Source organism: Trichoplusia ni, chromosome 18 (genome assembly GCF_003590095.1).
Source record: "Trichoplusia ni isolate ovarian cell line Hi5 chromosome 18, tn1, whole genome shotgun sequence".
Classification (NCBI taxonomy): Eukaryota; Metazoa; Arthropoda; class Insecta; order Lepidoptera; family Noctuidae; genus Trichoplusia; species Trichoplusia ni.
This window is the reverse complement of record NC_039495.1, coordinates 5,761,703-5,781,461: the sequence shown is the minus strand read 5'-3', so window position 1 is coordinate 5,781,461 and position 19,759 is coordinate 5,761,703. Positions and strand designations below refer to the sequence as shown.

Sequence of the window (19,759 nt, the reverse complement as noted above, 5' to 3'; positions counted from 1 at the left end):
GAAAAACCTCAGTCACTAGCAACAAAATTGTTGCAAGACAGTCTAGCAACTGTCATCCAACTAAAAACGAAACTGTTCCAGCTACTACGACGGAGCGCGGCATGTCACAGCGATGGTCTGCAAAGGGTAGTCGACAAAAAGATACTTTCCAGGTGGACAGTTGGACAACTGTGGTCCCACTGCAAGTCTGCAATGAGAGCTGGCTCAAAAAGGCATCTATTTTAGGCAAAACCATTGATTTACGACGTCATAAAAGTTCATTGAAGATATTTTTCACTAAAACACAATTGATATAATAGTTCGTTTTGTGACTCTACGTGACAACAACAAATGTTTGGTGTGAATAACACATAATGCCTAGTAATTTTAAGTAACGATTTGTATAAATTATTGTAAAGTTGGGTTTTACTGTGACTAGGTTTGGCTGATCATGCAGGTCAGGGCAAGACTGAACAGCGTCCTACGTAAAATTTAATTGATGATAGATAAATTTCAAGAAAAAATTGATTGAGTTTCGTAATCAATATACTAATAACACTTACATAACTTATTTACTACTTTTTTATCCCTAAACCTTCATTGAATTTTGATGTGGTAACGTTAGGGCAAAACAAATCTTGTCTACGCACAAACCTTACCGTTTGACGTCAATTGCCAAAAAACCTTTCTAAAAACAAATATTATTCATAGATTAAATTAGCTTGTTGAACAGGTTTCTTTTAACTTTTTCTTTAATCATTCTTGTCGAGGCGTAACTACAGTTAAAACTTCTTCTAGTAAATACTAACTCATCACTAATAAAACGCCGTCTGATTCTTATTTTAATATTATAATACAAAAGTAAAGTGTGTGAGGGGAAATAGAAACTAGGATAAAACAAAACTTCAATTAGATTCCGCCCCTCTAGAGAGCTCTTTATCAGTTCATAGCCTACAACAAAGTTTAAATCGTTGTCTCTAAGTAACAAAAACAGCAAAGATTTACAAATCATCCAAACATTGAAAGCCCTCACAAATTAATTAAGAACTAAATAAGTTAGTCCATACAAGTAACTTTGTAGGTGGTAAAATACATTAGTATAATGACAGAAGCATCACGAACAACAACACAAATTGTAGTGTCGTAATAATTAACAAGCATTATGAAACAATTGATACTAGGAGAGTGGTCATTAAAATCAATCAAATTACCATTTACGTCAACGGTCTCTAGATATTCTACACTTGAGGGCGGCTTACATCTACCTCTTCAAGTACTATCATAGCACTAGCTGTTCGCGCGTCTTCGTCTGTAAGGTTATTAATATTTGAGTTAGGATTTTAAATCGGATAAGTGGTTGTAGTTTCCACGCCCCTTCTCCCCATTCTTGTACATATAGCGTTGCATAATAAATGGGCTACCTTACACTGAAATATTCAAAGCGGGATACCCGTTGTTCGTGAAATAAGCTTGTTTATACAAACAAACATACAAAATCTTCAGCTTTAAAATATTAGCGTAGAATTCTGAAAGAGAGACGACGGTCTACTCCTCGAGAACAATGATTTTAGTCGTTAGGCGTTGCCGTACACCCCTTTACCAAGGTATCCTAACATGATGTTATGAAGGCGAAGCCTAGCATTATTCAAAGGTAACAAACACACCTTTGCGAATAATGTAAGGCTTCAACAAAGACTGCACATTTTTAATTAGACCTACTAGGATTTAAAAACGGGGTCATTAAAATCGAATTATGTTTAGATCGCACTGTACTTGGAAACTTCTTAATTCCAAATACATGATTACACGAATACATCACAAACACGTGTAACAGAAGGTACTTATTGTAAAAACCAGTATTTTTTCAACCAACCTTTTTCAACTCGTTTTTTTGGGAGGCTTACTTATTAGAGCATAATAGTTAATCGATTACATAGCTAATGTAATAATTACTTAAACTTAAAAAGAAACAATGTTGAATAATATTACGAAATTCTTATCAATTGATTACGAAATACACTTGATAGAATACGTGATCGTGAAAGTTAGTGGTGGCGGACGTGACAGTTGTCGCATAGGTGTGAGTGTGGTACTATTGTGGTGCCTACTGGTCCCACCGGTGACCGATGCCATTCAGAACAGCTGCGGGACCTTGAGACCAAACTCATTGAAGATGCAGCTCACAACACATCCATCATTATCGCGGCGAACGAAACAACTACTCGGTATGTTAAATTAATACGATCTTTCCTTAGTAATTGATTAAATGATGACCTTATGTATTGTTTATTACATTGCTTTTGGTACTTTCAATCATAAACAGAAAACACTCCACTAGTTTGTTTTCCTACTTACTTATAACTTGTATCTTGGTGACTAAACCCAACCTTTGGTAAGGAAACTCCTACGAGAAATTTACAAGCATCCATTTTTCATAAAATTCACAACAAAAGACCTCTTTGTAATGACCAACAGTGGGTACGAGACAAACATGACTTAGACCATCGTTTCTCTGCCACAGCAGCAATAACACTTCTTTAAGACGTAGATCGCAATGCGTGCTAAAAGTCACGTTCCCAGACAAGATCATGAAACAGTCATGAATATTAACTATTTTGGAGTTCAAAACTAGTTAGGTTTAAAATAATCATCGTATATCAACCGATTAGATATCTGGACTGTTACTATGGCTCTTTTATAGAGCATTTTTACATATTTCCTGCTAAATTTATGTGACGGTATTCACATCCTTCTCATACTTGATAATTACTAGAAAAGACAGAAATAGCTTGATCTTTTTTGTTACCTTAATATCACCAATTAATTTCTTACCACAAGGGAATTCGTATGAATCATTCAATTTAAAACTTCTCGAGAAAACATCGAGTAATGACGCAAAATTAACGGTTTTTGTTTATTTATTGAGTGGGTGTGAATTTGGACAAATGGCGCCTCTCGCGACCGCTGTAACCGCACTTTGATCTATTGTCTATAAAGATTGAATCCCGGTTTCATTGATGACTCTTATGCTGTCACCAAATTTACCAACTTATCATCGGTCAATTCTAAAGTTTCGCACTATTGTGGTTATAATATAAGCTACCGTTTCCTTTATGATGTCACTACCAGAAATTATGAAGGTCTAATAATTATTCATATTTCTTTTTTTATTGATGCCGAAACACACAATAAATTATTACATAGATTTAATTAAATACTTACGACTTTTTATTTTCATCATTACGGGTGTGCGTTCGTACTAAAATTAACTTGTTTTCGCTTTCGTAAAATGTATGAATAGCACGAAAATACTTATTCTTGCGCTTTTCTTTTGAATTGATTGAATGACCATATTTTTCTTCTTGATTTAACACAGATTTATTCTGCACTTGTAAATCAAAGGTGTAAGTGGTGTAATGTAGAACGTGGATCAGTACAAAAGCTGTTATCGCCTAAAAAATTTCTTGTGTGCGAATAGTTTATAATCTCGTGGTCACTGCATTTGTCTGAATATGAAAGGTCTATAAATATATTAGGTCCAGACAGAGTTAGAAAAGAGATAAACTAAAAAGAGATAGAGCGATAAACCTTGAGTTTTTTTTGACATTGCTTCTTAAGGCAACACGTTAGTTCAATTATTAACTAATAAATCAATAATATGACAAATGATAACAATTATCCAATTTTTTAACAGTCGAACACGTGCCGCACGTTTGACTATAAAATCATTTGTCCAATTATCAATTAAAATGCGGATGAACTTCGAATAACACGTGAAGGACAAGGATAGTAAAATATAACACGATTAGTATTCACTGATCATAACGAAATGACTGATGAGGAAGCTACTGGTCACCATTTGTACCTTCGGGAAGGACCTCTTAACCTTTTTATACACGTACCATCTGTCTTAGGATATGGTGTTCACCTTATTAGAATCAGTAAAGTAACATACACGGAACATAGGCAAGTAGAGGAAAAGCGAGATGAGACAAAGAGGCGAATGATTGAAGAAAGGAGGTTTTATAAATAACTCTATTCGTGATCGCCATCTTCTGAAAGTAACAAACGCTTTTAATCTGACTGTTACTTACTACGACAGCCTAATGTTTAACAATAACACCAGAACGAATGGCAAGAAAGGAATTACCGAGCCAGATGATTCGATACTCGACAGTGAATCCCATTAATGGTACTTAATATATCATCCATCATTAAAATAAGTATACACAAGTCTGCCGACAACTTCAAAATTATTTGGAAATAAGCTGAAGCATTTAGGTATCGACTCCCGTATTATAGAATTTAATCCTTGTGCCGCGGGAAGTTTCTCAAACATTTCAGTCAAATACACCCAGAATCAGGACGAGCATTCGTCGATCACACAAATTGTCCTACGTGGGCTACTTTCAACCACATTACGCCAAAGATTTACGAACAACTGTTCTTACTGTTCTCAGTTATACGTAATAAATCTACGAATACGTGCCGTACATCTAGTAATAAAACACCTTGTGCTAAGTTTCCATTTCCATTTGCAGTCACTGAGGTTTTTCCTCCAGACACTACAGGGAGATGCGAGACAGATACGATCTCAGGGTGATTACCCTGACCGGAGGCAAACGTGATCTAACAACTAATCGAATACAAATTAAATCTTATTTGTCAGTCGAGACAGATTGATTAACTGCAAAAAAAAAACAAGTTTTTTGTTCGCAAAATTATGTAGAAACATAACACTACCATTTAAGTGATAATTCGATTTGGGCACTTTTTTTTAAGATATGTCAGTGATTAGTCAAAACGGGAAATTAAATATTGTGCAATTTATCTTGATTAACAATAATAATTAATATTTCTTTGTGTAGCTGTTTCCATTTATGGAACTGTGAAATAGGTGTTTTAAGATAGCTTTCCAAGTTGAAAGTTTGAGTACCTACTTAACCAGAAGTTATGCTTGTCTACTAGCTAACAATTCAAACCCAGACAGACCCTATCAACCCAAAGATGAGTGAAAACCTCTTTTTAAGTAAAATTTTTATGCGATTCTTCATAAACGAAGAAGATCGTCAAAAATGTAAACTTCGTAGTAAGAAAGCAACAACATATAACATACTCTTTAGTTTAACAAAATGTTATACCGTTTTTATTAGGGCCAAGATAGCAATATCTTCGCAGTAGGGCTATAATAAAGTCATGTGTATTCCACAAATACGACTCTTACTAATAAAACGATGAATGAATCACAAGTAGTTTTATAGCCGTGTAAATGTGACTTGGCAATATTATATAGCAAGCAGCGACTAAGTGCAAAATTTTATAGCACATAGTAGCATATTTTATAGAAAATGTTATAACTTATTTAAACAGGTTAAAGTTTTAAGTATTAATTAGCTGCTCTTTTAATTTACTTAATACCGAGCGACGTGTCATAGTCATAGTCATGCGTAGTCTGATGAAATTTTGCGAAATCCTGTGGAATTCGCAGCCGGATAATAAAGGCTGTGCTTAGTAACAAACAAGATCAAAATAGCTAATCTTGTTATAGATAAAATCTTGAAATAATTCTATATTAATAAAACTAGCCGCGACATTTTGATTTAATTTTTAGAGTTCAGGTCATTAATTCTACGCATTCTTGTACAGGCAATTAAGTATAATTAAGTATTAGATATTCTGTTAGGCAGGTTACACACCAAAGCAGCGTTAGGTGAATAAAAATTGTCAAAATTCTAAATTACCACTCTAGAAAAAAATATGTCAACCTCCAATACCGGATATAGGAATTATCAATGATATAGAAATGAACAGAAGGCCACCACCTCTGCAACAAATAATAATTGCTGTTGCAGTTGTGCAAGCGTGACTCATGACGTAAAGCGGCGTCCCTTTTCAACAAGTGCAGTGAATATTAAGAGATGGACGGCCCTCAGAACTCACCACATAATTATAATGCGAGCAATCTGACGTCATGGAGCTAAAGTGAGCCAAGACAGTCTATATAACTTATGAGGACAACAAATCAATTTTGACTGGCTTTTTTATCGTACGGGGAAATCATCATAATATGACTCCTTCCGCTTTGGGTTGAGCAGAAGGGAGTGTCGGACTTCTACTGACTAAAACTTACCGATGTTGTACCTTTGCCCTTCATATACCGGGACCGCGGTAGCCCTTTCGAACAACCCCGCTGCCCCAGCAGGAATATTGTTAACCTTAGCAATCAGATCAAGCATTAAAGTAATTTTTAAGCAGGAACGTGGAAGTTTGGTCAAAGAGAGCCTGGCACTGTTATTTTTAAAAGGTTTTTGATGGTTTTCAGGACCTTTAGACACGATTCTTCTGTTACATTTAATTCCGATTAATGAAGATTTTTATCCAAATTGATGTAACATTGAAAAGGTACTCAATTAAAAAAAAATTGACCTTTCTAAAGTATGTAAAAAATCCTTTGACTGTCCAAAAAGTTATCTTTTTATTTAATTAAGAGTATTCTTATACTGACTAAAATTTTACTTTATGTTAATTGATCTAGGTAATTAAAGAGGTTTAGGCAAAACCTGAAAATTAATTATTTTTCCTTATCACATGCCATTGTTTAAGTACTTATTCAAAACCTGTTGGAGGAGAATAGAGACTAATTTATAACAACATCAACGTAAGCTAATTATGCAGATATACCTTTTGCATTTTTTGATTTCATTATGCTTTTTTTCTAGATGGTGCTCAAAAAGAAACGTTTCGACTATCGATTTAAATGATCGGAACAAACCTACTCAAAGGTCGAAAAGATCGAGCAACAAGTATTAAAACTGGCCCATATGAGCAAATTCTGTAAGTATTTTAAGCTTTCTGCACAAAATAATAACTTTTAAGCAGCAACGAATTCACAGAAACATCAATACCGATCTTTACAATGAACAAAAATTTCGTTAATACACGCCTTAGGATTCCTAAAAGACTTGCTTTGAGAATAAAGCAATCAATAAAACCAGTTAGTCAAAAAAAAATTAAACACCATCTTTATATGGTGCTACTAGACAACGCAATGACGAATTAAGTGTCACTTTTATAATCCCGGAACTTAACGTGCGAGTCGGTATACATTGCTGGCGACATGTATCACTTTTGCCAACCCCGCTGCGCGACTCCGCAATGTATTACAACCTGCACAATATTATCCACTTCGTCTAAAGGAAGCTTTAATCACGAGTTACATTCCAATTCCTCACGTGTTTAATTTGCTGCGATACGGAACTCAACCGGTATGATAATGAGGAGATCATGCAATAATAAAACGGATAAACGAGTAAACCGATGTAGCAGGTTAACCACACAATGAAATACTATTCTTAATTGATTTCTTGTAATTTAGATAATGGAAAATCACGTTTTATTTGCGTCAATTATTGGGGAAAGGGGATTTTTATAGATATTTAGAAAAAAACAAAGCTATTATTTCCCAATTATTTTTCTTCATCATCTAATAATTTCTAGGTTCAAAGGTTTTTAGCAGCCTACAGGTCGTCCAAGATCGGATATTTATATCAAATTGTATTTTATCTGGTATTCGTAGAGTTTTGACAGGCTTGTTGGTCTAGTGGTTAGTGGCCCTGACTTCTATACCGGACGTAGTGGGTTCGATCCCCACCCATGACGAATGTTTGTGTGATGAGCACGATCATTTGTTCTGTGTCTTTATAATCATATAGTAAGTATGTATTTAGAAATATTTAAGTATGATTATTAAAGGTATGAGGTGTCATAAGCATGATTATCAGTCGTCTAGTACTCATAACATAAACTTTGCTTAGTTTGAGACTATGTGGCGTTGTGTGAAGGTTGAGGAGTATTATATTTTTTATTGAGTGCAAAGATTAAAATAACATATTAGTATCATCCTATGACGTTGACTAATGATAAGCGCTGTTAACAACATAAAAAAACATTAAAACTACAGTGGTCAACTGGAAAAACCTTAAACTGAACCTTACTTTGACGAAGCGAAAAATATCGTACGAGCGCAATACATTGATAACCCCCCATCGAAAGTGATATATTTGCGATACATAGCCAGCAATGAATCACAACTGCCAAGACATTTTCGCACCACCTGAATCAGCACTAAAACACAAAACATATGATTAGTTCAACTTGCTTCTTAGATACAAATTAATGGCATTTCAGTTTCTCGATGCGTGCTGCACGTAAGCCATATTAGGTTTCAAAAACAAAAGACTTCTTCTTGTAACTGAACGTTCAATGTCTGCAAACTGGGTCGATTAAAGGCTGCACATTGCAAATTATAGTATGACCATATATTATCCGTTGAACTGTCTATTACCTACATGTAATTAGAGACTCAAACTGAGATATTAGTGATATTAGATACAAGGTTGAAGAAAATCACTAGTAATACACTTTATACACTACTTGTAACGTCACTAGTTGTGGTTCTAAGATGATCATTTTCAAACGCAAATGGAAACCGATCATTTTTTTATATATATTCTACCCCTACTAATATTATAAATGTGAAAATAACTCTGTCTGCCTGTTACGCTTTCACGTCTAAACCACTGAACCGATTTTGATGAAATTTGGTACAGAGATAGAGTTGACCTTGAGAAAGAACATAGGTTAGTTTTTATCCCGGACTATTGAAGAGTTCTCTTGGAAACGCGATATAACCGACCTCGACGCGGGCGAGGCCGCGGGCAAAAAGCTAGTTAGAGATAACCTAACAACATTTTAAATAGTATTAAAAAAATCATCTACATTGCCAGAAGCCTTATTAGAGCAAAAAGCTTTATTAAAATAATAGAGGTCTCGTTCAATTATTTAACAATTAGAATCTAAATGATAATGCACACAAACAATAAAATTACATGAAACCGTGACTTTTTAAGGGGTATATGACGTATGGGTTAATAACATTTTTTGTCGATAATTTAATCATCTTAGAATAGGACGTCAACAAAAGGTTTTAAGAAAATGTAATAATTGTTCGAGGTATACGAAATGATTTAGTGAGGACAGCAAGAGATTTCCATTTACTCAATCAGATTTATAAGGAAATGCACAAAGTCAATTAGATGTTTTGAAAATACAGTCGAATTCAGAACCGCCTAATTTTTGATGTGATAAAAAAAGAATAAGAAATTCATTGTCTTGACCGTTGTGTCAAGCCCCGTACCAAAAAGTGTGCGTAATACGAATATAACATTCAGTATAAACATTATTAACCAGTAGTTGTTCTATAGTTATAGCACCTACATATGAATAGGTACTATAAAAACAAACATCCGTAGTTAAAGAAGCGATCAATAATTAAAAGTGAAACATTTGGGTTTTACCATTACGGACATAATTGCCTTAGTGCTAGTTCGATTCAGTACAATTCCATCGCTTGCTCTCTTAGTAAACATTTCCATTAGATGACACAACATGTTTCTTAAGACGAACAAGAACAAAGCAGGCATTTGTTACAAGACCTATGCCTATTATGGGATTTATAAGTGTGGAAGCGAGACTTCACTACGAAGAGGATTTTACGCCGTTTCGTTCTCACAATATTCACACTCTTGCGATATGAGCTCTTAGTCCAGGCATTGTTTATAAGAACTCTTAAGAAAATCTTATTTATAGAAGCATAAAACCTCGTTTCGTTTGTTATTAAACGCCTCCCGCTTTTTCTTTAAAATCATTGTGTCGCGGGGGTTTCACAAACATTCAAGTCACATGCACACAGGCACCCAGTCTTAGTTAGAACACTTGTAGTGTTCGTGGATCACAAAAATGCATGTTTCTACGTGAGGAAACCACGACAGGTCAAGCATAATGGGTTTAGAGTTGTGACTATACCACTGAGCTATCCGTGCAGTCATTCACGTCTTTAAATTAAAATTATTCATATTTATTTTTATGACATAATAAACATATTTTTATTTTTAATCATTGTTCATGTCTGTCGTGACTAACAAAACGTAATTCTTAAAACACACATTGATTTTTGATTGATCCTCATCAACATACATACACACACATATATTATTTAGGTCATTCACAGAGTTCAAGATTAAAAATATCGGTAGACATTTACGTTTGTCCTACGAGTACAATCTAGAGCTAAAACGAGACGACAAGATACCTTATTTAGTATTCAATGAAAACATCTAACGCAATTATCTTTACTCCATAGATACTACGTCATAATGGCTTACATCCTTATTGCTGTATCGGTCTAGATCGTTTACCAACAGGTTTGTTGTCGGCGAGGTGGCTAGCGTGCGCTGGACCTGACCTTGCACTCACAGAAGGACGGCTACCATTGAAATGTGCGTGTCAGCGACTTCGCAGTGTCACACGGAACTAGTAACGCAATGCGCCTACTAATGAACTCCGAAATAAGTGGAGATTTCCCCTCGTCGAAATACAAGGAACGACTAAGTAGACTGCATACAAATTATCGGTCTCCTACTCTACTCTGAACGTTTACTCTTGGGTGATATATTAATTTAATTTACATTATGGCTTACATTACCCAGAATTGCGTTTTTAGATTCATCTAATCTATATCTATCTATACTTATAATAAATCTGTAGAGAGGTCAATTCTGTACATAAAATATATTTAAAAAATAACTATCAAGGGGTGGTTAGGGATCGCTACTGATGCCAAAAATGCAATCAGTAAAATTTTTGTCTGTCTGTCTGTCTGTCTGTCTGTCTGTCTGTATATTCGTTATAGAAACAAAAACTACTCGACGGATTTTAACGAAATTTGGCACAATTATTCTTCATACTCTTGGGCAGGTTATAGTATACTTTTCATTACGCTACGACCAATAGGAGCAGAGCAGTGAAGGGAAATATTGGGAAAACGGGGTAAGTTACTCCATTTTTTAAGCTTCCGTCACGTGTGCAGGCTTATAGGTTAAAGCTACATAGAAATCATGTATGACGGAAATATTCTCCCTAAAATTATATAAAAAATATTCCTCGACAGCATATGTCTAACTTTTATGGTTGACTCACAATAACACGTGAAACTCCCGATAGCTTAGCAATTCGGAGATTTCTGATTGTATTTGTCTACTCTAACGTTTACAACACTATCACTCATCCCCAATTAAAAAAGTTAACATTATTACCTATTCAATAAAAAAAGAATCATGTAAATCGGTGTAGAAACACCAAAGTTATACATGAAATAATAAGAAATCGCGCGTGAATACAGAGTCATGCTATAAGGATTATTTTTGTGTATCGGTTGCCGCGCTCGACGCGCGTCGTGGCGGGAGGTATAAAAAGGCGGGGGGTCCGCGCTCGAGCGTCATACAATATTTGGCTGTTGATGCGAATAGACGTTCAGACTGTTCGACCTTATTGACAATCAATAATTGTTATTTGCAAACCGTGCTTATCAGCACGACTTTTAGTCTTTGAATAGTTTATTTTTAGAATTGTTTTGTTGTTAGTTTATATAATAGTTATTAGATTAATAGTATTAGTAGTAGATACACCTATTAGTTATTTTGGTAGTGTTTAATTGTATTAATAGTTTATTTTCGTAATTTTTATATTATTTATTTTGGTAGTGTTTAATTGTATTAATAGTTTATTTTCGTAATTTGGTAGTGTTTAATTAAATTAATAGTTTATTTTCGTAATTGGTAGTGTTTAATTAAATTAATAGTTTATTTTCGTAATTGGTAGTGTTTAATTATATTAATAGTTTATTTTCGTTATTATTATATTAGTTATTTTGGTAGTGTTTAATTGTATTAATAGTTTATTTTCGTAATTGGTAGTGTTTTATTATATTAATAGTTTATTTTCGTAATTATTACATAATAACTATATATAATTGTAAGTGTAAGGTAGCTTCAGTTACCGTCGATTAAAAATACACAATGCCACCTAAAAAACGACCATCTTTATCTCGAAATTCGAGAGATGCTAAAAGGATGAGAAATGCGCGTTCTCAAGAATCGGCAGAGGAAAGAGCACATCGGTTAAACTCTATGAGAGTTAGTGCCTCAACCTCTCGAGCCAATGAAAGCTCTCCAGAGAGAGAGATGCGATTAGCAGCTGACAGAGCGAGACGAGCTACATCACGGGCGTCTCAAAGCTCTTCTCAACGAGAGCTGAGGCTTACCATTGACCGAGAACAACATGTGTTATCCCGAGATGCTGAAACTGCGTCACAACGAGAATTGCGTCTCACTGCTGACCGCGAACGGCATACATTGTCTCGCGAGTCAGAAACCTACACTGAGAGGGAATTGCGTCTCACAGCTGACCGCGAACGTCATATATTGTCTCGCGAGTCAGAAACCTTCACTGACAGAGAATTGCGTCTCACAGCTGACCGCGAACGTCATATATTGTCTCGCGAGTCAGAAACCTACACTGAGAGGGAATTGCGTCTCACAGCTGACCGCGAACGTCATATATTGTCTCGCGAGTCAGAAACCTACACTGAGAGGGAATTGCGTCTCACAGCTGACCGCGAACGTCATATATTGTCTCGCGAGTCAGAAACCTACACTGAGAGGGAATTGCGTCTCACAGCTGACCGCGAACGTCATATTTTATCTCGAGAATCTGAAACTTTAACTCAATATGAAGACCGTTTGACAAATGATAGGGTGCACCATAATGTTATTCGATCTCTCGAAGACGCACATGAGCATGAACAACGACTAGAGTCGGTACGCGAATATTATAATTCTTTGAGACAAGAACGATCAGTAAGTTTGTCTAATGAAAGATTAAGAATCGAAAATATTCGGTCTCTTGAAACGGACGAACAGCGAGAGGCCCGTCTTACTGCAGACAGATTTCGACATAGCCTTAATAACTTAGATGTACACATAGAAGATCAATCTAGAAATTCGGTGGCTTGGTCCGACAAATATAAAAGTGGGTTTGCTTATAACCTCACAATTGATTATGGATCATCTTCTGTAATAGGCGATATGAACGTGGTATGTCGTTTTTGTAATGCTTCAAAGTGGAGTAAGGAGTCAGCTGGTTTCTGTTGTTCTACAGGTAAAATAAATTTGCCTTCATTCGAAGACCCACCGGAACCTTTGAAATCACTACTTTTAGGGGAACATATACAATCTAAACAGTTTTTAGATAATATTCGCACTTATAATAGTGCATTTCAAATGACATCCTTTGGCGCTCAACAAATCTCAGAAGGTCATTTCATGCCTACTTTTAAGATACAAGGTCAGGTTTACCATTTGATAGGATCCCTTTTGCCTGAAAACCAACCTAAGTTTCTTCAAATATATTTTGTATCCGACTACAACGAACAGTCGAATATAAGAAATCAATATTTCCCGAATTTAAATACTGAACTCATATCACAACTTCAGAACATGTTGCATCAGGTTAATTCGTATGTATGCAGTTTTAAATCGGCATTAGAAGCTCTTCCTCGAGATGATGATAACAATTATAAAATTGTTATAAATGCCGATAGGCGTCCAACTCAGGAACACCCTGGGCGTTATAATGCTCCATCCACGAATGAAGTTGCTGTGGTATTGGTCGACCAGGAATGTGATAGGCGTGATATCGTTATCCGTTCCAGAGATAATCGTTTGCAACGTATTTATGAAACCCACAGGGCTTACGACAGTTTGCAATATCCTTTGATATACTGTCGAGGGGAAGATGGTTATAATTTTGCTTTATACCTAACTGATCCGCGTACAGGCGCACCTAATTATAATAAAAAGATTTCATGCCTTCAATTTTACTGTTACCACTTGCAAGTAAGACGGAATAGGTTTGTATACTTTCAACGTTTTCGTGGCTTATTCAATCAGTTTATTGTAGACATGTACGCAAAAATTGAAACCGAAAGATTAGTTTATATACGATCTAATCAAAGGCAGCTGCGCGTTGAAGAATACGTGCACCTTCGCGACGCCATGCAGCAAGATAACGATACGGTGAATATGGGTCGTTTAGTTATTTTGCCCTCTTCTTTTACTGGTGGTCCACGATACATGCACGAACGTACTCAAGATGCTTTTTGTTACGTAAGAAAATATGGACGTCCCGACTTATTTATTACTGTAACTACCAATCCTAAGTGGGATGAAATTACTCGGGAGCTTCTTGAGGGTCAAGCACCGCATGACCGCCATGATATCATAGCAAGAGTTTTTCATTTAAAATTAAAATCAATGATAGATCTACTTACCAAAGATAAAATTTTTGGAGAAGTATTGTGTTATATGTATAGTATTGAATGGCAAAAACGCGGCTTACCTCACGCACATATCCTGCTTTGGTTAAAAGATAAGGTTCGACCTAATGATGTAGACAGTTTAATCAGTGCTGAAATTCCAAGTCCGATTGCAGATCCCGTGTTATACGACATTGTTAAAACTCATATGATACATGGTCCATGTGGTTCGTTTAACGGGAATTCTCCTTGCATGCAAGACGGTCGTTGCACTAAAAGATATCCAAAAGCCTTAGTGGATGGCACTGTAACAGGACATGATGGATACCCATTATATCGTCGCCGTTCAAGAGATAATGATGGTTTTACTGTTGAAAAGCGAGTGTCTGGACAACAAGTTACTTTAGATAATAGGTGGGTCGTTCCGTATTCTCCTGTGTTGTCCAGAGCATTTCAAGCTCACATAAATGTTGAAATGTGTAATAGTGTAGAGTCAATAAAATATATTTGTAAGTATATTAATAAGGGCAGTGACCAAGCTACATTTGCTTTGAGAAATGAACATGATGAAGTTACAAGATTTCAGTCAGGCAGATATATAAGTTCTTCAGAAGCTGTGTGGCGGATCTTAAGTTTCAACATTCACGAAAGATATCCACCTGTGACTCATCTGGATGTTCATCTTGAAGGCGGCCAACGTATATATTTCAACGCCGAAAATGTCACAGAACGGTTAGAGAACCCTAGACAAACAAGTTTATTAGCATTCTTTCGACTTTGCCAAACTGATGATTTTGCAAAATCTCTTTTGTATGAGGAAGTTCCATCGTATTATACCTACGATAAGCAACGGGGTGTCTTTAATCGAAGACACCGTGGCAGGCCTGTAGATGGCGAGTCAGGTATTTTTAAAGAACATGTTCTTGGTAGAGTGTACACCGTTCATCCTAACAACGCTGAGTGTTTCTATTTGCGATTATTATTACATACCGTGCGAGGACCAACCTCATTTATAGATTTGAGAAAAGTAGACGATGTTGTTTATCCCACTTATCAAGCAGCTTGCCAAGCGCGTCATTTGCTTGAAAATGATCAGCATTGGGATGACGCTTTAGCAGAATCCTGTGTTAGTGATAATCCACGACGGTTACGCCATTTATTTGTAACATTACTCACATTTTGTGATTTGTCAGATGCTGTAACATTATGGGAAAAATATAAAGAAAAATTTTCAGAAGACTTTCTTAGAAATATACCTAACAATGATGAAGGCACAACTAATGATAATTTCCGTGATCTTGCCATAAATCAGTGCTTATTAGCTCTTCAGGATGACTTAACAGCAGTAGGCGGTAAATCACTCTGTGAATATGGTTTGCCAACACCAACCTCAGTCGGAGAGGTAACTAATAGGGAATATTCCGCAGAGATTGGTTACAATTTAACGGAACTGCTGACAACATTAGAAAACGGTGTCCCAATGATGACTGCAGAACAACGTTTAGTTTATGACCGCGTGTGCAATAGTGTTCAAAATAATTTGGGAACACTATGGTTTTTAGATGCACCTGGAGGAACTGGAAAAACCTTTTTGACTAAATTAATATTGGCTTATGTTCGAAATCAGCGTAAAATTGCTCTTGCCGTAGCTTCATCAGGGATAGCTGCAACATTGCTACCAGGAGGTAAAACTGCTCACAGTATGTTTAAAATACCAATTGATTTAGATCGCACGGAAAATCCAACCTGTAGTATTTCAAGAAATAGCGACAAAGCTAAGGTATTACGCGAGTGTAGTTTAATCATATGGGATGAATGTACGATGGCCCATCGAAAAGGAGTAGAAGCGGTAGACAGAACTTTAAGGGATATAAGACAAAATGATCGACCAATGGGCGGTATCACGGTTTTATTTTGTGGTGATTTCCGACAAACCTTACCGGTAATACCACGGGGAACCCGAGCTGATGAGGTTAGGGCTTGCCTGAAAAGCTCTTATTTATGGCGAGATATACAATCGGTGCATTTGACTATAAATATGCGAGTGAGAACTGGAGATAACCCGGATGATAGTCAATTTTCTGACACATTATTAAAGATTGGTGAAGGTACCTATCCACAACTACACCAAGGAAAACTTATACTGACGCCTGAATTATGTTGTATGGTGCAATCTCAACCACATCTTATATCGTCGGTTTACGGTGACGTAACAAATATATTAAATAGGGACAATTCTTGGCTATGCGAAAGATCTATTTTAACTCCTCGCAATGACCAGGCATCTGAGATCAATAACAAAATACTGTCGAATATACAGGGGGAAAGCAAAGTTTATAGATCAATAAATAGAATGGTCGATGAACAAGAAGCCACTAATTACCCGATAGAATTTTTAAATTCTTTAAATATGCCCGGACTTCCCTCTCATGAAATTTGTTTAAAAATTGGGATACCGATTATTATGCTCCGAAATTTAAAACCACCACAACTTTGCAATGGAACTCGACTAAAAGTAACCCAGTTGCAACAAAATATAATCGAGGCTCAAATTTTAACAGGTTGCGGTGCAGGAGAAACCGTCTTTATTCCCAGAATACCCTTAATACCAAATAATTTTCCATTCCAATTTAAAAGGACGCAATTCCCAGTATCGGTGTGTTATGCAATGACAATTAACAAGGCTCAAGGGCAGACTTTTCGTGTTGCTGGAGTAGATCTCAGTGTCAGTTGTTTCTCACATGGTCAGTTGTATGTTGCTCTTTCCCGTGTTAGCAGTTCTAAAAGTCTTTATGTTCACGTGCCGGACGGGTCAACTTTCAATATAGTTTACCCGGAAGCTTTGCACTAAAGTATTTTCGTTTTATAGGTACCTTTACCTTACCTTTATAAGGCAGTGGTACTTATATTGCCACCAGAATTTGAACCTTAACACATTATTATAAAGTTTAAAAGCTATAAATATTTTTAAGTTCTGTGTCTTATAAAGGGTTAAGCCTTATGTGAACGTGATCTAAACAATATTACCAATATAAATAATAATAATAAATATTACCAATACATTAACTTAATACACAAGGAGTTACACGCTGACGGAGTCGCGGACACAGCTATCTATACTTTTCTGCCGGAAGTCACTATTCCACGCGGACGAAGTCGCGGGCACAAGCTAGTATATAATATATCCTCCGAAACGGCTCGAGCGATTTTTATGAAATTTTGTATACATATTGGGTAGGTCTGAGAATAGAACAACATCTATTTTTCATACGCCTAAGTGATAAGGGTTGCTCATACTAAAAAAAACATTTCATTTTTTGAACGAAATTGTTTTTATTTTTTTTATAATGTGGCATTAAAAATACATACAACTAGAAAAAAAATCGGCAAAACAACGTTTGCTGGGTCAGCTAATTTACTTATAAAAACCATTGAAGCTGTAAAAATTATTGTCAAATTCGATAATCAGCGTCGAAAAAAATAAGCAAATGAAAAAGAAAACCATCTTTAAATTTCAAGTAAATCATGAGAAAGAAACATTTGTCTTTCAACATAAAACCCAAATAAATTGACTGTAAAAGTTTGCCTGAACCATAATGTACCAAACTCATCGCATACTTAGCCAATTAAAAAAAATGGCTGATATTTAAACAACGAGGAAGACAAAATATGCTTACGTGTTATGAGTTCATTCTTCAAAATTGTAGGAACAGTCAAGGACAACCTCATATCATCATGTTGCATAGCATTAATAAAGACAAGAAATTAATATCGTCTTCAAGGTCAGTTATTAACAACTGTTGAATTTAACTACCACAAGATAAAATAGAAGCATCTATAGTACTGTTTCAGGTTACTCTTCCGCGGAGGTTACTACCCTTACTGAATACAAACTTTGACTCGAAACTTTTGCAAATTAACTCTATTTAGTTAGGAACGAAACAGCTTCAACAAGGCGTAAAGTGGCATACAAAAAAAACTTAAAAACATATTTTCATAAGTCTGTGACTCCATAAGGGCCCACAATCTAGATGTAATAGATTTTTGCTACTTATGTGTTATTTAGAATTACTTTTATTTTTTTTCAAGGAAATAACAGTTTTTTTTTTAATGTCTCTTCAAACTGCAACATACCTCAAATTTGTAGTATTAGGACTACAGGTAAATCAATGAACAACGACCTTATTATCCTGTACAAAAATCTCATTTTTCCTGTCACTTTAATTAGCGATTTAAATTTGAGTCGGGTCGATAAATCTCCGTCACTGACCGCTTAGGGTACAAAGTACGTCGATACAAACATTAAAGGAACTTCGGCCCAAAACCTTTTTATTGATTAATTGCGTTACCGTCTCGCAAGCCGATTTGACGTCACTGAACATAATAATGTCGTTTACTTGTTAGACTTGGTTATTAATTTACAATTTATTTAATGATAAGATTATGTCATACAACTGGTTCTGTAGTAAGGATAATCTAATACTAATATGATTGATGCGAATGTCACGATTTAATTTAAATTTTGCGTGGTATAAAAAATTAAGCGAACAAAATGAAAATCAAAAATCGTACCACTATGTGAAGGGCAAAATCATTGAACTGAGCCCAGATTCGCCTATCACCTTCTTTCCATCATATCCCAAGCGCTCTTGCTCCGGAAGAAAAAAACAACGAAATGAAATCGTCAGCAGTACACTGTATTTTTGTTACTTCTACTCTGCTCCCTACTTATTTCATCATACAGAGATGTTATAAGTTAAGCCCCACAAATCAGTTGCAAGGGTTTAACTGTAGGGTCAAAGGTTCTGCTAAGTTTAAAAACAGAATACCGGAATTATCTCTACGACAATTCAGTTTCACTTGTTCACAAGTCATGAACCTTCTTCGTTTGATAAGGAAGAGCAATTTGTAGAATAAATTGTCTGACAGCAATTTCCTCATTTATATGGACTAATAGGGTATAAACAAGAACAGGCCGGTGTAATGGTCAAAGCATTGTTCTTTACTGACGTGCAATTGCGTTAGTTAGTATCAACTCTTTGTTCTAACGAGGAGTTGATACTTAGTATTATTTTTACTACATTTTCTGCTATGCGTTATCAAGACGGAATAAGACATGAAGTTGAATATTTATAATTGTAGTGTCATCCTGTTACGCGGAAGTCGGAGGACCGGGTGTTGTGGAGCAACTTATGAGGATATGGGAGGCTTATGTCCAGCAGTTGACATTCATAGTCTGAATCGACTACTCCTCCTATGGAGGCAAAAAAAGTTAATGCATTGACCATTGATATATCTTTTGGCAGAAACAATTTCATATATTTTCGATGTGATCTGGAAAATATTAATACAAAGTCTGATTATTTACAAGGTTGAAGTCGCAAAACAATAAAAATTTGACAGCAGATGCTTATCACATTACGTGCGAGTTTTTTTTTTACTACGCAATTAGTTGTCTACGCAAGAACAATCATAATATCCAAAAGAAAATGAATAAGCAAGTGGTTATTTTTATACGAGATGTGCAAAATTAACGAGCGGTAATGTACTGACCGCGTAACGAATACC

At 35.7% G+C, this 19,759-nt stretch overlaps 2 protein-coding genes across 3 annotated transcripts in view; one reads left to right on the top strand and one right to left on the bottom strand.

The window, feature by feature from the left end:
- LOC113503171 (flotillin-2) overlaps nucleotides 1-19,759 on the bottom strand; it is a 247,890-nt gene that overhangs the window by 179,053 nt on the left and 49,078 nt on the right. The gene's annotated exons all lie outside the window — the stretch shown is intronic.
- LOC113503162 (glucose dehydrogenase [FAD, quinone]-like) overlaps nucleotides 6,699-19,759 on the top strand; it is a 29,271-nt gene continuing 16,210 nt past the window's right edge. The window contains exon 1 of the mRNA XM_026884986.1: nucleotides 6,699-6,813. The gene's annotated coding sequence lies outside the window, so the exon portion shown is untranslated. The remainder of the gene's footprint in view (nucleotides 6,814-19,759) is intronic.